This window comes from Triticum aestivum, chromosome 6D (genome assembly GCF_018294505.1).
Source record: "Triticum aestivum cultivar Chinese Spring chromosome 6D, IWGSC CS RefSeq v2.1, whole genome shotgun sequence".
NCBI classification, from domain to species: domain Eukaryota; kingdom Viridiplantae; phylum Streptophyta; class Magnoliopsida; order Poales; family Poaceae; genus Triticum; species Triticum aestivum.
The window spans coordinates 420,680,965-420,694,777 of record NC_057811.1 but is presented as its reverse complement, the minus strand read 5'-3'; positions in this window follow the sequence as shown (position 1 = coordinate 420,694,777).

Below are 13,813 nucleotides of genomic sequence, written 5' to 3'. Positions count from 1 at the left end.
TAATGAGTTCATTACAGTACCTTGAAGTGGTGTTTTGTTTTCTTTCGCTAACGGAGCTCACGAGATTTTCTGTTAAGTTTTGTGTTGTGAAGTTTTCAAGTTTTGGGTAAAGATTTGATGGATTATGGAACAAGGATTGGAAAGAGCCTAAGCTTGGGGATTCCCATGGCACCCCAAGGTAAAATTCAAGGACAACCAAAATCTTAAGCCTGGGGATGCCCCGGAAGGCATCCCCTCTTTTGTCTTCGTCTATCGGTAACTTTACTTGGGGCTATATTTTTATTCACCACATGATATGTGTTTTGCTTGGAGCGTCTTGTATGATTTGAGTCTTTGCTTTTTAGTTTAACACAATCATCCTTGCTTTACACACCTTTTGAGAGAGACACACATGATTCGGAATTTCTTAGAATACTCTATGTGCTTCACTCATATCTTTTGAGCTATATAGTTTTTGCTCTAGTGCTTCACTTATATCTTTTAGAGCACGGTGGTGGTTTTATTTTATAGAAATGATCTCTCATGCTTCACTTATATTATATTGAGAGTCTTAAACAACATGGTAATTTGCTTTAATTGTGAAATTAATCCGAATGTGATAGGCATCCAAGATGAGCATAATAAAAACTTCCATATTGAGTTCATTGAATATCATGAGAAGTTTGATACTTGATAAGTGTTTTGAGATACAAAGGTGGTAATATTAGAGTGTGCTAGTTGAGTAATTGTGAAATTGAGAAATACTTGTGTTAAGGTTGGCAAGTCCCGTAGCATGCACGTATGGTAAAAGTTGTGTGACAATTTTGACACATAAGGTGTTCTTTTATTGCTTTCCTTATGAGTGGCGGTTGGGGACGAGCGATGGTCTTTTCCTACCAATATATCCCTCTAGGGGCATGCGTATTAGTACTTTGCTTCGAGGGCTAATAAACTTTTGCAATAAGTATATGAGTTCTTTATGACTAATGTGAGTCCATGGATTATACGCACTCTCAACCTTCCACAATTTTCTAGCCTCTACGGTACCGTGCATTGCCCTTTCTCGCCTTGAGAGTTGGTGAAAACTTCGCCGGTGCATCCAAACCCCGTGATATGATATGCTCTATCACACATAAACCTCCTTATATCTTCCTCAAAACAGCCACCATACCTACCTATCATGGCATTTCCATAGCCATTCCGAGATATATTGCCATGCAACTTACCACCGTTCCGTTTATTATGACACGCTTCATCATTGTCATATGGCTTGCATGATCATTTAGTTGACATCGTATTTGTGGCAAAGGCACCTTTCATAACTTTTTATACATGTCACTCTCGATTCATTGCATATCCCGATACACCGTCGGAGGCATTCACATAGAGTCATATTTTGTTCTAAGTATTGAGCTGTAATTCTTGAGTTGTAAGTAATAAAAGTGTGATGATCATCATTATTAGAGCATTGTCCCATGTGAGGAAAGGATGATGGAGACTATGATTCCCCCACAAGTCGGGATGAGATTCTGGACTAAATAAAAAAAGAGGCTAAAGAAAAAAATAGAAGGCCCAACAAAAAAAAGAGAAAGGAAAAAATGAGAGAAAAAGAGAGAAGGGACAATGTTACTATCCGTTTTCCACACTTGTGCTTCAAAGTAGCACCGTGATCTTCATGATAGAGAGTCTCCTATGTTTTCACTTTCATATACTAGTGGGAATTCTTCATTATAGAACTTGGCTTGTATATTCCAATGATGGGCTTCCTCAAAATGCCCTAGGTCTTCGTGAGCAAGCAAGTTGGATGCACACCCACTTAGTTTCTTTTGTTGAGCTTTAATATATTTATAGCTCTACTGCATCTGTTGCATGGCAATCCCTACTCCTCTCATTGACATCAATTGATGGGCATCTCCATAGCCTATTGATTAGCTGCGTCGGTGTGAGACTTTCTACCTTTTTGTCTTCTCACATAACCCCCATTGTCGTGGTTTTGTCACGGCAGATGTCCTAGAGAAAGGACTTAGTCGTGGAGCTATCGCTACGGGTTTGCTTAAAGGGGTTAAAGCGGACAAGGGACGCAAGAGAGTTTTATACTAGTTCGGCCCCTTACGATGAAGGTAAAAGCCTACATCTAGTTGTGATGGAATTGATGGGGGTTCGATGACCAGGGAGCGAATACGCTTTGCCTGAGTCTTGAGTTGTTGTCTGTTCTCCTTAACCACCGCCGGGTCGTCCCCTTATATACATGGGTTGACGCCCGTCGGTTTGCAGAATCCAAGGCCGACTCATAATCGTGTCCAGCTCGGTCTCTGCTACTTCTATCTTACAGCACAAGTTTACATATCAATGCCGGTTTATGTCTACAGGCCTTAAACCGGCTTTGGGCCCTGGGCCTACATGAAGCGTCACCGTCTGTCTTCATGGACTTCAGATACAGATGAACTACTCATGGGGTTAACCCGGCCTCTCCTGGCCGGTTTATGCCCAGTGGTAATATCCCCAACATTAGGCCCCAGATTGATTTGAACTGGTTCATGTCAATCCTCAATACTTAAGAAAATTTCTTCTTCAACATCTTCACATAATCTTGTAAACCGCCATGACATCATGTTCTAGGATCATGGTAAACCGCCGTGACGTCACCTATCATTAACAAGCCTCTGACAATCGAGGCAACAGAGCTGTCACATATCCAAAAATTCGGCTCCTCGGTTTTCACGCCTGACGTTTATCTTTCTGCCCTTATAAATAGGGCAAGGGGGTCTTTCCATTTTCCCCATCGTGCCTCTTCGCGTCATCGTCATCCTCGCGACGCGCGAACCTTCGACCTCGGTCGCCGCCGTCAACCTTCGACTGCTGCACCAACCTTGGCCGCTGCATCGACCTGAACGTACCAGAGCTCCTCCGCGCGCCGCCGCTGCTCAACAGCCTCAGTAAGTCTCCCCTTTCTCTTACCATAGATCTGCACTTAGGGTTTCTGTCATTCATCAGTGTTCGTCGGTGTTCGTCGTTGTGCAATTGCTCTTTGATTCAAACCTTGATATTTATCCTGTACGGCGATAGCCATAGCCCTTCTTTTCCATCCATGCATCTCGTTTAAGTAGAAAATCACATCTGAACCTTCATCAACTGTTCGGTACCAATATTTAGGTCTGAATATATTTCATTTTCTGACATGCGGTAGATCCAAAATTATAATGCCAACTTGTGAAACCTGTTTTTCCCTTCACTTATACATCTTTTAATACCAGATTGGGCGGTTTAACTTCATATACAAAATGATGACCCAGTAGATACCATTAGTCCCCTGTTGAACCACCAATGCTTTCATCATTGTACTGTTTCCATTGTCAGACTCCGGTTTACAAATAACCAATTCCGGTTTATCAATATGCTTGTATCCTTATACTGTTGTGTAGTTGTCCAATGTAAATCTTAAACCGGCAATAATCATGTTTCAGATTTCCATTGCCATGGCCAAGCAAGTCTATGAATGCAATTGGGCTTCCTCTCGAGTAACCGAAGAGCAGTTAAACAATCTTGTTAAAATGGGCGCTTTATCCAAGAAAGATGTCATCCACTGGAGGGTCCCTGGCCCGGAAAATCCTCCTACACCCAAGGATGGAGAGGTAGTCGTGTTTGCTGATCATCTCGGACGAGGTTTTAGCCCTCCCGGTCCAAAAAATTCCGAGATGTACTAGCCAATTTTCAGCTGCGCCCTCAAGACATCGGTCCCAATTCTGTGACCAACATCTGCCACTTCCAAGTCTTCTGTGAGGTTTATCTGCAAGAGGAACCTACAGTCGAACTGTTTAGGGATTTCTTTCACTTAAACCGTCGCACAGAGTTCTCGGATGGACCCAATACGGAACTGGGCGGAATGGCGGTTCAGAAAAGGAAAGAAGTCACCTTCCCTCATCCCAAACTCCACAGTCACCCCAAAGAGTGGAACCAGACTTGGTTTTATTGCATGGATACATCTCCATCTGATGAAAACCTCCTGCCGGGTTACCGCCCTGAACGCCTTAGCAACACACATCCTTTTCCTCAGAGGTTGACTGCAAGAGAAAGGGCCAACTATGCTCCTCAATTATCAAAGCTTAGAGCCTTCATGGCGAACGGTTTGACAGGAGTTGATCTTGCTCGTTGTTGGATAAGCTGGAGTATTCTGCCCTTAAGCCGGCGCTCCGGTTTGATGTGTGAGTATACGGGGAGTTTGAAGGATGCTCAGCGGCACATTGACATTCAGCTTACAGATGCAGAAGTCACTGAAGGCTGTAAAAAAGATACTGAACGAACCGGAGGCTGTCTGTGCCCAAACCGGACTACTCCCTTTCTGCACCTTCAACAAACCACCAGCTGTAAGAATCATATAATCTTTTTATCTGAAGTTGCTTCTGTCCAAATATTCTCTGAAAGTGTGATTATTTTCTGACAGGGTGATGATCCGTTCTGGAACAAGAAACCATCACAAGACAAACCGGCGAAGCCGCAAGACAAACCGGTCAAGCCAGTTCGTCCAAAGACCAAGGTTGTTAAAAAACCTGCCAAGAGAAGGACCACTGCATCCTCCGATCTACCAGCTGATGACGATGTGGGTAATCCGGAACCAGAGGTAGAACTTGACTCTCTTGGTTCATTTTTCGTACATCTCATTGACAATGATTATTATCAGGACGACGCTGAAGGCAGTCATGCTGAGGACGTAGAGGTAACCATTCTTTCCTCCGATTCAGATCCTCTGCCAACATCAAAAATCCGTCAAGCAAACCGGAAAGTAAAATTTTCTCACCCTCTTGCTTACTTGGACCCAAACTTTCTTTTGAAGACACAACAGCACGAGGCTCGCCGTACAACCCGGCACAGCGGCCAGGTAGTTACCTCCGCCGGTTTACCGAACAGTCCAGTTCGGAAACGACGATCAGAGGTCTCTTATCCCATTGATACTTTATACCCAAAAGCAGGTTGTTTCCGCCAGCCTCTTAACCCGTCTGATTCAAATTATCAGGGTACTTCTCACTCATCCTCTGGCGAGTCATCGGCAACACAACTTCCACTCCTCAAAACAGTTCCTGGGTGAGCTATGCACGTGTCTTTATTCTTGATGTGTTATCTTTACACACTGTACTAATCCTTATGTCTATCTTTTCTCAGCACCAAGCCAAGACCCAGCAAGAAGGCTCGGTTAAGCAAACCGGCTGATGATAATGTAGCTGCTGAACCGGAAACAACTCCAGATCCGGAAGAAACCGACGTTGACGCCATGCTTAATGATCCGCCGCCACAAGACCATGACTTCCTTGCCGAACAAGTGCAAGTTGACACTATAAGCCATGCAGACCGGCCAACCAGCACTGTCCGAACTGATGACAAACCGGTCAGTCCGTTAAGGATACCGACAAACCGCCAACTCCAGTGAAGGCTGCTGATGACCAAGATGATGATATTATGATTACAGGCACTGGCCACACCACTCCTGGAAATCCTGTCGCTTTGTCAAAGCATACTGCCAAGGACGAGCTCTGTGATATCGGCAAAGGCAAATGGAATGCCGATTTATCAAGCTACGCCCATCTCAATGCTCAAGACATTCACTCTGGCTTCTTGAACCGTCTGTATACTAGCCGTGACTATGAAGCTAGTTTGGTAAACTTGATGAAGGAGCGATATGAGGTAACTACTTTTTTTTTCTCTTTTTGTCCAATTGCAGTTTATCAACTCCTAGTAGCCCCCAAGTGACGGTTTATGATACCAATCTAAACCGGGACTTTTGTCATAACTTAACTTTGCATATTTAGCCTCCAGGGACCGGATTACTTCTTTAAGATGAACCGGTTTCTTAAAATTTGCCATACTGCCCTTTCACCGGTATAGCCCCCAAGGGCCGGTTTAACTTTATAAAGATGAACCGGGACTGTATAAGAATTCCCATACCAACAGTTTTTAGAGCAAACACACATTAGCCCCCAAGTGCCAAGATTAATACTTGTATTGTGCTTGGGACTTGTAGAAATTCCTGATAAGGAGCAAATATGCATTAGCCCCCAAGTATCAAGGGCATAACTTGTTATGTGCTTGGTACTTCAAATATGTACTGTCAACTCATTATGTATCTGTCTCTTTATAGGCTGAACTGAGCAAGAAGGAAAGCCAAACCACTGATCTACAAGAGAACATCAAGTCCCAACAGGCCGAAACTTCCAAAGCAATAGATGAGCTGATGAGCGCCTTAGCCACTATGGAAAAGCTAAAGGAGAGCTTCGCCAAGGAGCGAGCGGATTGGAACACAGAGAAATCCGCTTTGCGGAAAAGAGCTGAAGACGCAGAAGCAGCTCTCAAACCGGTGGTAGACGAGCTGACTGGTGTAAAGCGGCAGATACATGCCATGACTGCCGCTGTGTTCGGTAAGCATCCTTGCTTTATACTTTCAACATATCTTCCCATGCGTTGCCGGTTTACTGATGTTTGCAATGATGCAGGAACTCGCATTAGTCATCTGGGCTCTGATGTTCAGAAGAAGCTGAAGGCTGCCTACACGCTGATATAACAACTGTATACCGGCGCACAACGAATTATCTGCACCGCTTCTCACAATAAGCCGCCCCCGACGTTAATCTAGGATACCTTAGACAAGCTATCTATGCTGCCTGCCCGGGTAGAAGAGCTAAAGAGGTCTGCTGCAAGGGCTGGCGCTCTGACCGCACTAACCCGGGCAAAAGCATGGGTGCCTGATCTTGATCCGGTGGACGTGGCTAAAGACTTTCCAAGCTTAAAAGAAGACGGATCAGAATTTGGCCAGGAGGATCTCCGCGCCATAAACCGGGAAGTACGTCCACTGGCTTGTCAATTGGCTGAAGAAGTTGATCTCTCATACTATCAGGCAAGTTATGATGATAAGAACACACGGGTTGCGGTGCCAATTCCAGAAGCAAAAAATCCGATCCCTCCAATCCGTAAGCACACTTATGCCCCTGATATTGAACCGTCAACCCTTATAAGCGACGAAGCTGTGTTCCAAGCTTTAAATGGGATCGAGTGGACAACTGTTGACTTCCAGCCGCTGGGTAGAGACGAAGAAGATGAACCGGTGCAAGATGATCCGCAGCCGTCAGGTCAAGCTGATAAGCAATCATAATCCGGGGGCCGGTTTAGTCTTCCACTTGCTGCAATGCTTATTGAGAAACAATTATCCCTTTGGGCACTGAAACGCCTTGTAATAGGCTAGTTAAAACACTTGGTCTGTTATGCCTTCGTGCATATCTATCTGCAACTGATGCGTGTTAATCCGCCATGCTTAAGATATGATGTTCATAATCCATAGCTATTTATTCAAGTTGTTCCTGTAGATAAGAAGCTTAAAGCGCCCTGGCGGTTTACCACCGGGCAGGTCATGACACCCAAATATATATATGACCAAGGTTTATAACCAAGGTAAAAGATAACCAGATATGGAAATATATGGTACCCGTGACCTTTAGGCATAGTGTTGGTTGACCAACTTTGTAATGAGGGTAATAACCCTAATCCGGAGTAGAAGTAACTCCTGTTATATGATGCCAGTTTATCCAAAAACTGTTTGGGGCTATGATAAACACCAGTTTATTCCATACTGGTGACTTTGAGTCAAAACCAGACCGGGCTGATAGTCCCCGGATTATAATTTGACTGTATACTGTCAACTTGTAGTTGCTAGCCTAACCGGGCTGATAAACACCGGTTTAAAAACGTCACAAATCTTATTAAAACAAAGAAAACTCAGCAAAAGGAAAATAAAAACCGTTGTAGTCGAGGCTTTTCATGGGCTGCCAGGCCCCAAATTTGATCAAGAGGTGTAGCTATGGTTCGGGTTCGACCAAGCCCCCAAGTGATGCTGTGGCATTACGCCGATCAAGAGGTGTAGCTATGGTTCGGGTTTGACCAAGCCCCCAAGTGATGCTGTGGCATTGCGCCGATCAAGAGGTGTAGCTATGGTTCGGATACAACCAAGCCCCCAAGTGATGTTGTGGCATTGCGCCGATCAAGAGGTGTAGCTATGGTTCGGGTTCGACCAAGCCCCCAAGTGATGCTGTGGCATTGCGCCGATCAAGAGGTGTAGCTATGGTTTGGATACACCAAGCCCCCAAGTGATGCTGTGGCATTGCGCTGATCAAGAGGTGTAGCTATGGTTCGGATACGACCAAGCCCCCAAGTGATGCTGTGGCATTGCACCGATCAAGAGGTGTAGCTATGGTTCGGATACGACCAAGCCGCCAAGTGATCTAATATCAAGCTTTGAGAAGCTAAATCAAGGGGTAAACCAGACGCCGCTTTGTAAGCTCCATGTAACCACACATGATGTAAGAAAACAACAGATACCCTGCTTTAGCTGAGGTTCCGGTTTATTATATTGATCATAATATATACAATGTCATAATATGTACATAAGCAGAGCCTGTAGCTCAAGTATAGTAGGGCTGAAGATGAGCAATATTCCATGGCCGGTTGGTCTCCTCCTCCGATTTACGTGAGTCTTTGCGCTCTCGAACATCGATTAGGTAGTATGACCCGTTGTGCAGATTCTTGCTGACCACAAAAGGTCCTTCCCAAGGGGGGGATAGCTTGTGCATATCCGTCTGATCCTGGATGAGTCGAAGCACCAAATCTCCTTCTTGAAAGGTTCTGGTTCTAACCCGGCGGCTATGATAACGACGCAGATCTTGCTGATAAATCGCCGAACGGGCTGCCGCCATGTCACGCTCCTCATCTAACAGGTCAAGAGCTTCCTGCCGTGCCTTCTCGTTGTCAGCTTCAACGTATGCCGCTACACGAGGTGAGTCATGACGGATGTCACTAGGAAGAACCGCTTCCGCTCCATAAACCATGAAGAACGGTGTGTATCCTGTCGATCTGTTGGGTGTGGTATTGATGCTCCATAACACTGAAGGTAACTCCTCAACCCAACAACCCGGCGTCCGTTGCAAAGGAACCATAAGCCGGGGTTTGATGCCTCTCAAGATCTCTTGATTGGCCCTCTCCGCTTGACCATTGGACTGGGGGTGAGCCACTGATGACACGTCAAGCCGGATGTGCTCACGTTGACAGAACTCCTTCATGGCACCCTTTGACAGATTGGTACCATTGTCTGTTATAATGCTGTGTGGAAAGCCAAACCGGAAGATCACCTTTTTGATGAATTGAACCGCCGTGGCTGCGTCACACTTACTAACTGGCTCTGCCTCCACCCACTTCGTGAACTTATCAACCGCCACCAAAAGGTGGGTCTTCTTGTCCTTGGACCTCTTGAAAGGCCCAACCATATCCAGCCCCCAAGTTGCAAACGGCCAGGTGATTGGAATCATCCTCAATTCTTGAGCCGGTACATGAGCGCGCCTTGAGAATTTCTGACAGCCATCACATCTTTTGACCAAGTCCTCGGCATCAGCATGAGCTGTCAACCAATAGAAACCGTGACGAAATGCCTTGGCCACCAAAGATTTTGAACCGGCGTGGTGACCACAATCTCCTTCGTGGATCTCACGCAAAATTTCACGGCCTTCCTCAGGAGACACACAGCGTTGAAACGCCCCTGTCACACTGCAATGATGTAACTCTCCATTGATAATAGTCATGGACTTGGACCGCCGGGTTATCTGCCTGGCCAAAGTTTCATCCTCTGGTAACTCGCCCCGGTTTATATACGCCAGATATGGAACCGTCCAATCCGGGATAACATGAAGAGCCGCCACCAACTGAGCCTCCGGATCAGGAACAGCCAAATCCTCTTCACCAGGGAGCTTGACGGACGGATTATGCAAAACATCCAGGAAGACATTAGGTGGAACCGGTTTACGTTGGGAACCCAGGCGGCTTAAAGCGTCCGCCGCTTCATTCTTCCGCCGGTCCACATGATCCACCTGATAACCTTTAAAGTGACCTGCAACAATATCCACCTCACGACGATATGCTGCCATTAGTGGGTCCTTGGAATCCCAAGTGCCGGACACTTGTTGAGCCACCAGATCCGAGTCACCGAAGCACTTAACTCGGCTTAGGTTCATCTCCTTAGCCATCCGAAGACCATGGAGTAAAGCCTCATATTCAGCTGCATTGTTAGTGCAAGGGAACATTAAACGGAGAACATAACAAAACTTATCACCTCGTGGGGAAGTTAATACGACTCCAGCCCCCGAGCCCTCCAATTGCCTGGACCCATCAAAATGAATAGTCCAATAAGTGTGATCCGGCTTCTCCTCTGGCGCTTGTAATTCTGTCCAATCATTGATGAAATCCACAAGTGCCTGAGATTTGATCGCCGTTCGGGGTATGTATTTCAACCCATGAGGCCCGAGCTCGATAGCCCACTTAGCAATCCGACCAGTTGCTTCCCTGTTCTGGATTATATCCCCCAAAGGAGCAGAGCTGACCACCGTGATGGGATGACCTTGGAAATACTGCTTAAGCTTCCGGCTTGCCATGAAAACCCCATACACCAATTTTTGCCAATGCGGGTACCTCTGCTTGGACTCAATAAGTACCTCACTGATATAGTAAACCGGCCGCTGAACCGGATATTCCTTTCCTGCCTCCTTGCGCTCCACCACAATAGCCACACTAACAGCTCGAGCATTAGCTGCCACATATAGCAACAATAGTTCTTTGTCCACTGGAGCAACGAGAATCAGTGGATTAGCCAGCTGCCGGTTTAAATCCTCAAATGCTTCATTAGCGGCGTCACTCCAGACGAAGTTATCCGTTTTCTTCAGCATCTGATATAAAGGGATGGCCTTTTCGCCAAGGCGACTGACAAACCGGCTCAACGCGGCAATCCGGCCTGCCAGGCGCTGAACATCATTGATACACTTCGGTTTAGCCAAGGAGGTGATGGCTTTGATCTTTTCCAGATTAGCTTCAATGCCCTTGTTAGACACCAAAAAGCCCAAGAGCTTGCCTGCAGGTACACCAAAGACACACTTGGCCGGATTAAGCATCATTTTATAAACCCACAGGTTATCAAAGGTTTCCTTTAAGTCATCAATCAATGTCTCCTTCTTCCTTGATTTTACCACAATATCATCCACATAGGCGTGAACATGGCGGCCGATCTGTTTATGTAGACAATTCTGCACACACCGTTGATAAGTCGCCTGGGCACTCTTGAGCCCAAAGGGCATGGACACATAGTAGAAGGCTCCAAAGGGAGTTATGAAGGTTGTCTTCTCCTGGTCCTTAACTGCCATTTTGATCTGATGATAACCAGAATATGCATCCAAAAAGCTTAAACGCTCGCAACCCGCCGTAGCATCAATAATTTGATCAATATGGGGAAGGGCAAAAGGATCTGCTGGACAAGCTTTGTTGAGGTCTGTGTAATCCACACACATACGCCAAGTTCCATTCTTCTTGAGGACCAGCACCGGATTAGCCAACCACTCAGGATGGAATACTTCAACGATAAACCCAGCCGCCAAGAGCCTGGCTACTTCTTCTCCAATAGCTTTACGCCTTTCTTCATTAAACCGGCGGAGAAACTGCTTGACTGGTTTATACTTGGGATCAACATTGAGAGTGTGCTCAGCGAGTTCCCTCGGTACACCTGGCATGTCAGAAGGCTTCCATGCAAAGATGTCCCGATTCTCACGGATGAACTCGATGAGCGCGCTTTCCTATTTCGGATCCAAGTTAGCGCTGATGCTAAACTGCTTGGACGAATCTCCAGGCACGAAGTCAACAAGCTTAGTCTCATCAGCCGATTTAAACTTCAGGGCCGGATCATGCTCTGTAGTTGGTTTCTTCAACGAAGTCATATCTGCCGGATCAACATTGTCCTTATAAAACTTCAACTCTTCTGTTGCACAAACCGACTCATCATAAGCCGCATCACCTTCTTCACACTCCAGAGCAATCTTGCGGCTCCCATGCATGGTTATAGTTCCCTTGTGACCCGGCATCTTGAGCTGCAGATAGACATAACAAGGCCGTGCCATAAACTTAGCATAAGCTGGCCGTCCAAATAGGGCATGATACGGGCTGCTGAGTTTCACCACTTCAAAGGTCAAGGTTTCCGATCTCGAGTCATGCTCATCTCCAAAAGCCACCTCCAGAGCTACCTTACCAACAGGATATGCCGACTTACCAGGCACCACACCATGGAACACCGTATTGAATGGTTTAAGATTTTTATCTGTTAACCCCATGCGACGGGAAGTTTCATAATAAAGGATATTGATACTACTCCCTCCATCCATGAGTACCTTAGTGAACTTATAAAATCCCACCTGAGGTGCCACCACCAGAGCCAGATGACCCGGATTGTCAACCTGGGGTGGATGATCTTCTCTACTCCATACAATCGGCTGCTCGGACCAATGCAAATAACGGGGCATCGCCGGTTCAACGGCATTCACCGCCCTTTTATGAAGCTTCTGATCGCGCTTGTCCAAGCTAGTGGTGAAGACATGATACTGTCCGCTATTCAACTGCTTCGGGTTGCTCTGGTAACCCGACTGCTGCTGCTGCTGATTGCCCTGATGATTATAGCCACCTTGGTTACCCTGATTACTTTGATTGTTATGTCCACCCTGATTACCGTGGAAGCCTGAACCGGAATTTCCTCCACCATAACCCGGCCCATGAGAGCCGGGGGCCGAACCGCCTCCTGGTCCATGATCATACCGGAAAGAATCAGAATTTTTGAACTCTTGCATGATGTAACAATCTTTCCAGAGGTGCGTGGACGGGTCCTCCTTCATCCCATGCTTTGGACAGGGTTGGTTCAACAGATAAGACAAACGGTCCGGATTAGGACTTGGCCTTCCACCGCGCTGGGGCGGTTTACCCTTACGCCGCTGGCCCTTGTCGTGTGTATTAGTATTAGCCACAAAGTCTAAACCATGGTCCGCCTTACGCTTGCCGCCGTTTCCATGACCCGCCGGGTTGTGGTGCTGCCCCTTGGTGTTGTCGCTCTTCTTTCCCTTCCCTGTCTTATCATCGTCAGACTCGGGATCCTTGGTACTATCAGAGTCGGCATACTTCACCAGTGCAGCCATGAGGGTTCCCATGTCATTACAATGACGTTTGAGCCGTCCCAACTTCAACTTCAGGGGTTCAAACCGGCAATTGCCTTCCAATGTTAAAACTGCGGTGTCAGCATTGATGCGGTCTGATGAATGCAAAATCTCCGAAACCCGACGCACCCAATGGGTTGTTGACTCTCCTTCCTCCTGGACACAGGCAGCTAAGTCCACAATTGACATGGGCTGCTTGCATGTATCCTTGAAATTCTGAATAAACCGGGCTCTCAACTCGGCCCATGACCTGATAGAATTAGCCGGTAAGGTCTTTAGCCAAGTGCGGGCCGTCCCTTCTAGCATCATGGTGAAGTACTTCGCACATGCCGCATCATCCACATCCAGCATCTCCATGGCCATCTCATAGCTTTCGACCCATGTTTCAGGGGATAAATCGGTGGTGTAATTCAGCACCTTGCGCGGGCCCTTGAAATCCTTGGGCAGGCGCACATTGCGCAACGCTGGGACAAGACATGGCACTCCCAAAGAACTAGAGGTAACTCCTGGTTCCACCAATGTGGTTGGATGAACCGGAGTAAGCTGACGGGCTTCATGCCGCACCGCTAACTCGGCCTCTCTGCGTGCCCGAGCCCGGTTCACCACCTCCTGAGCATCACCAGCACCACCCGCCGGGTTATTGCCACAGGGCGGATCACGGTTCCGCTCATTGCTTGACACCGCCGGTTCATCCATACGCCTACTGTAACTCCGGCTTGGACGGGGAGTGGAATGAATCTGATCGCGACTATATGAATAAGCCTCCTATTGAACCAAGGCTGTCTGAA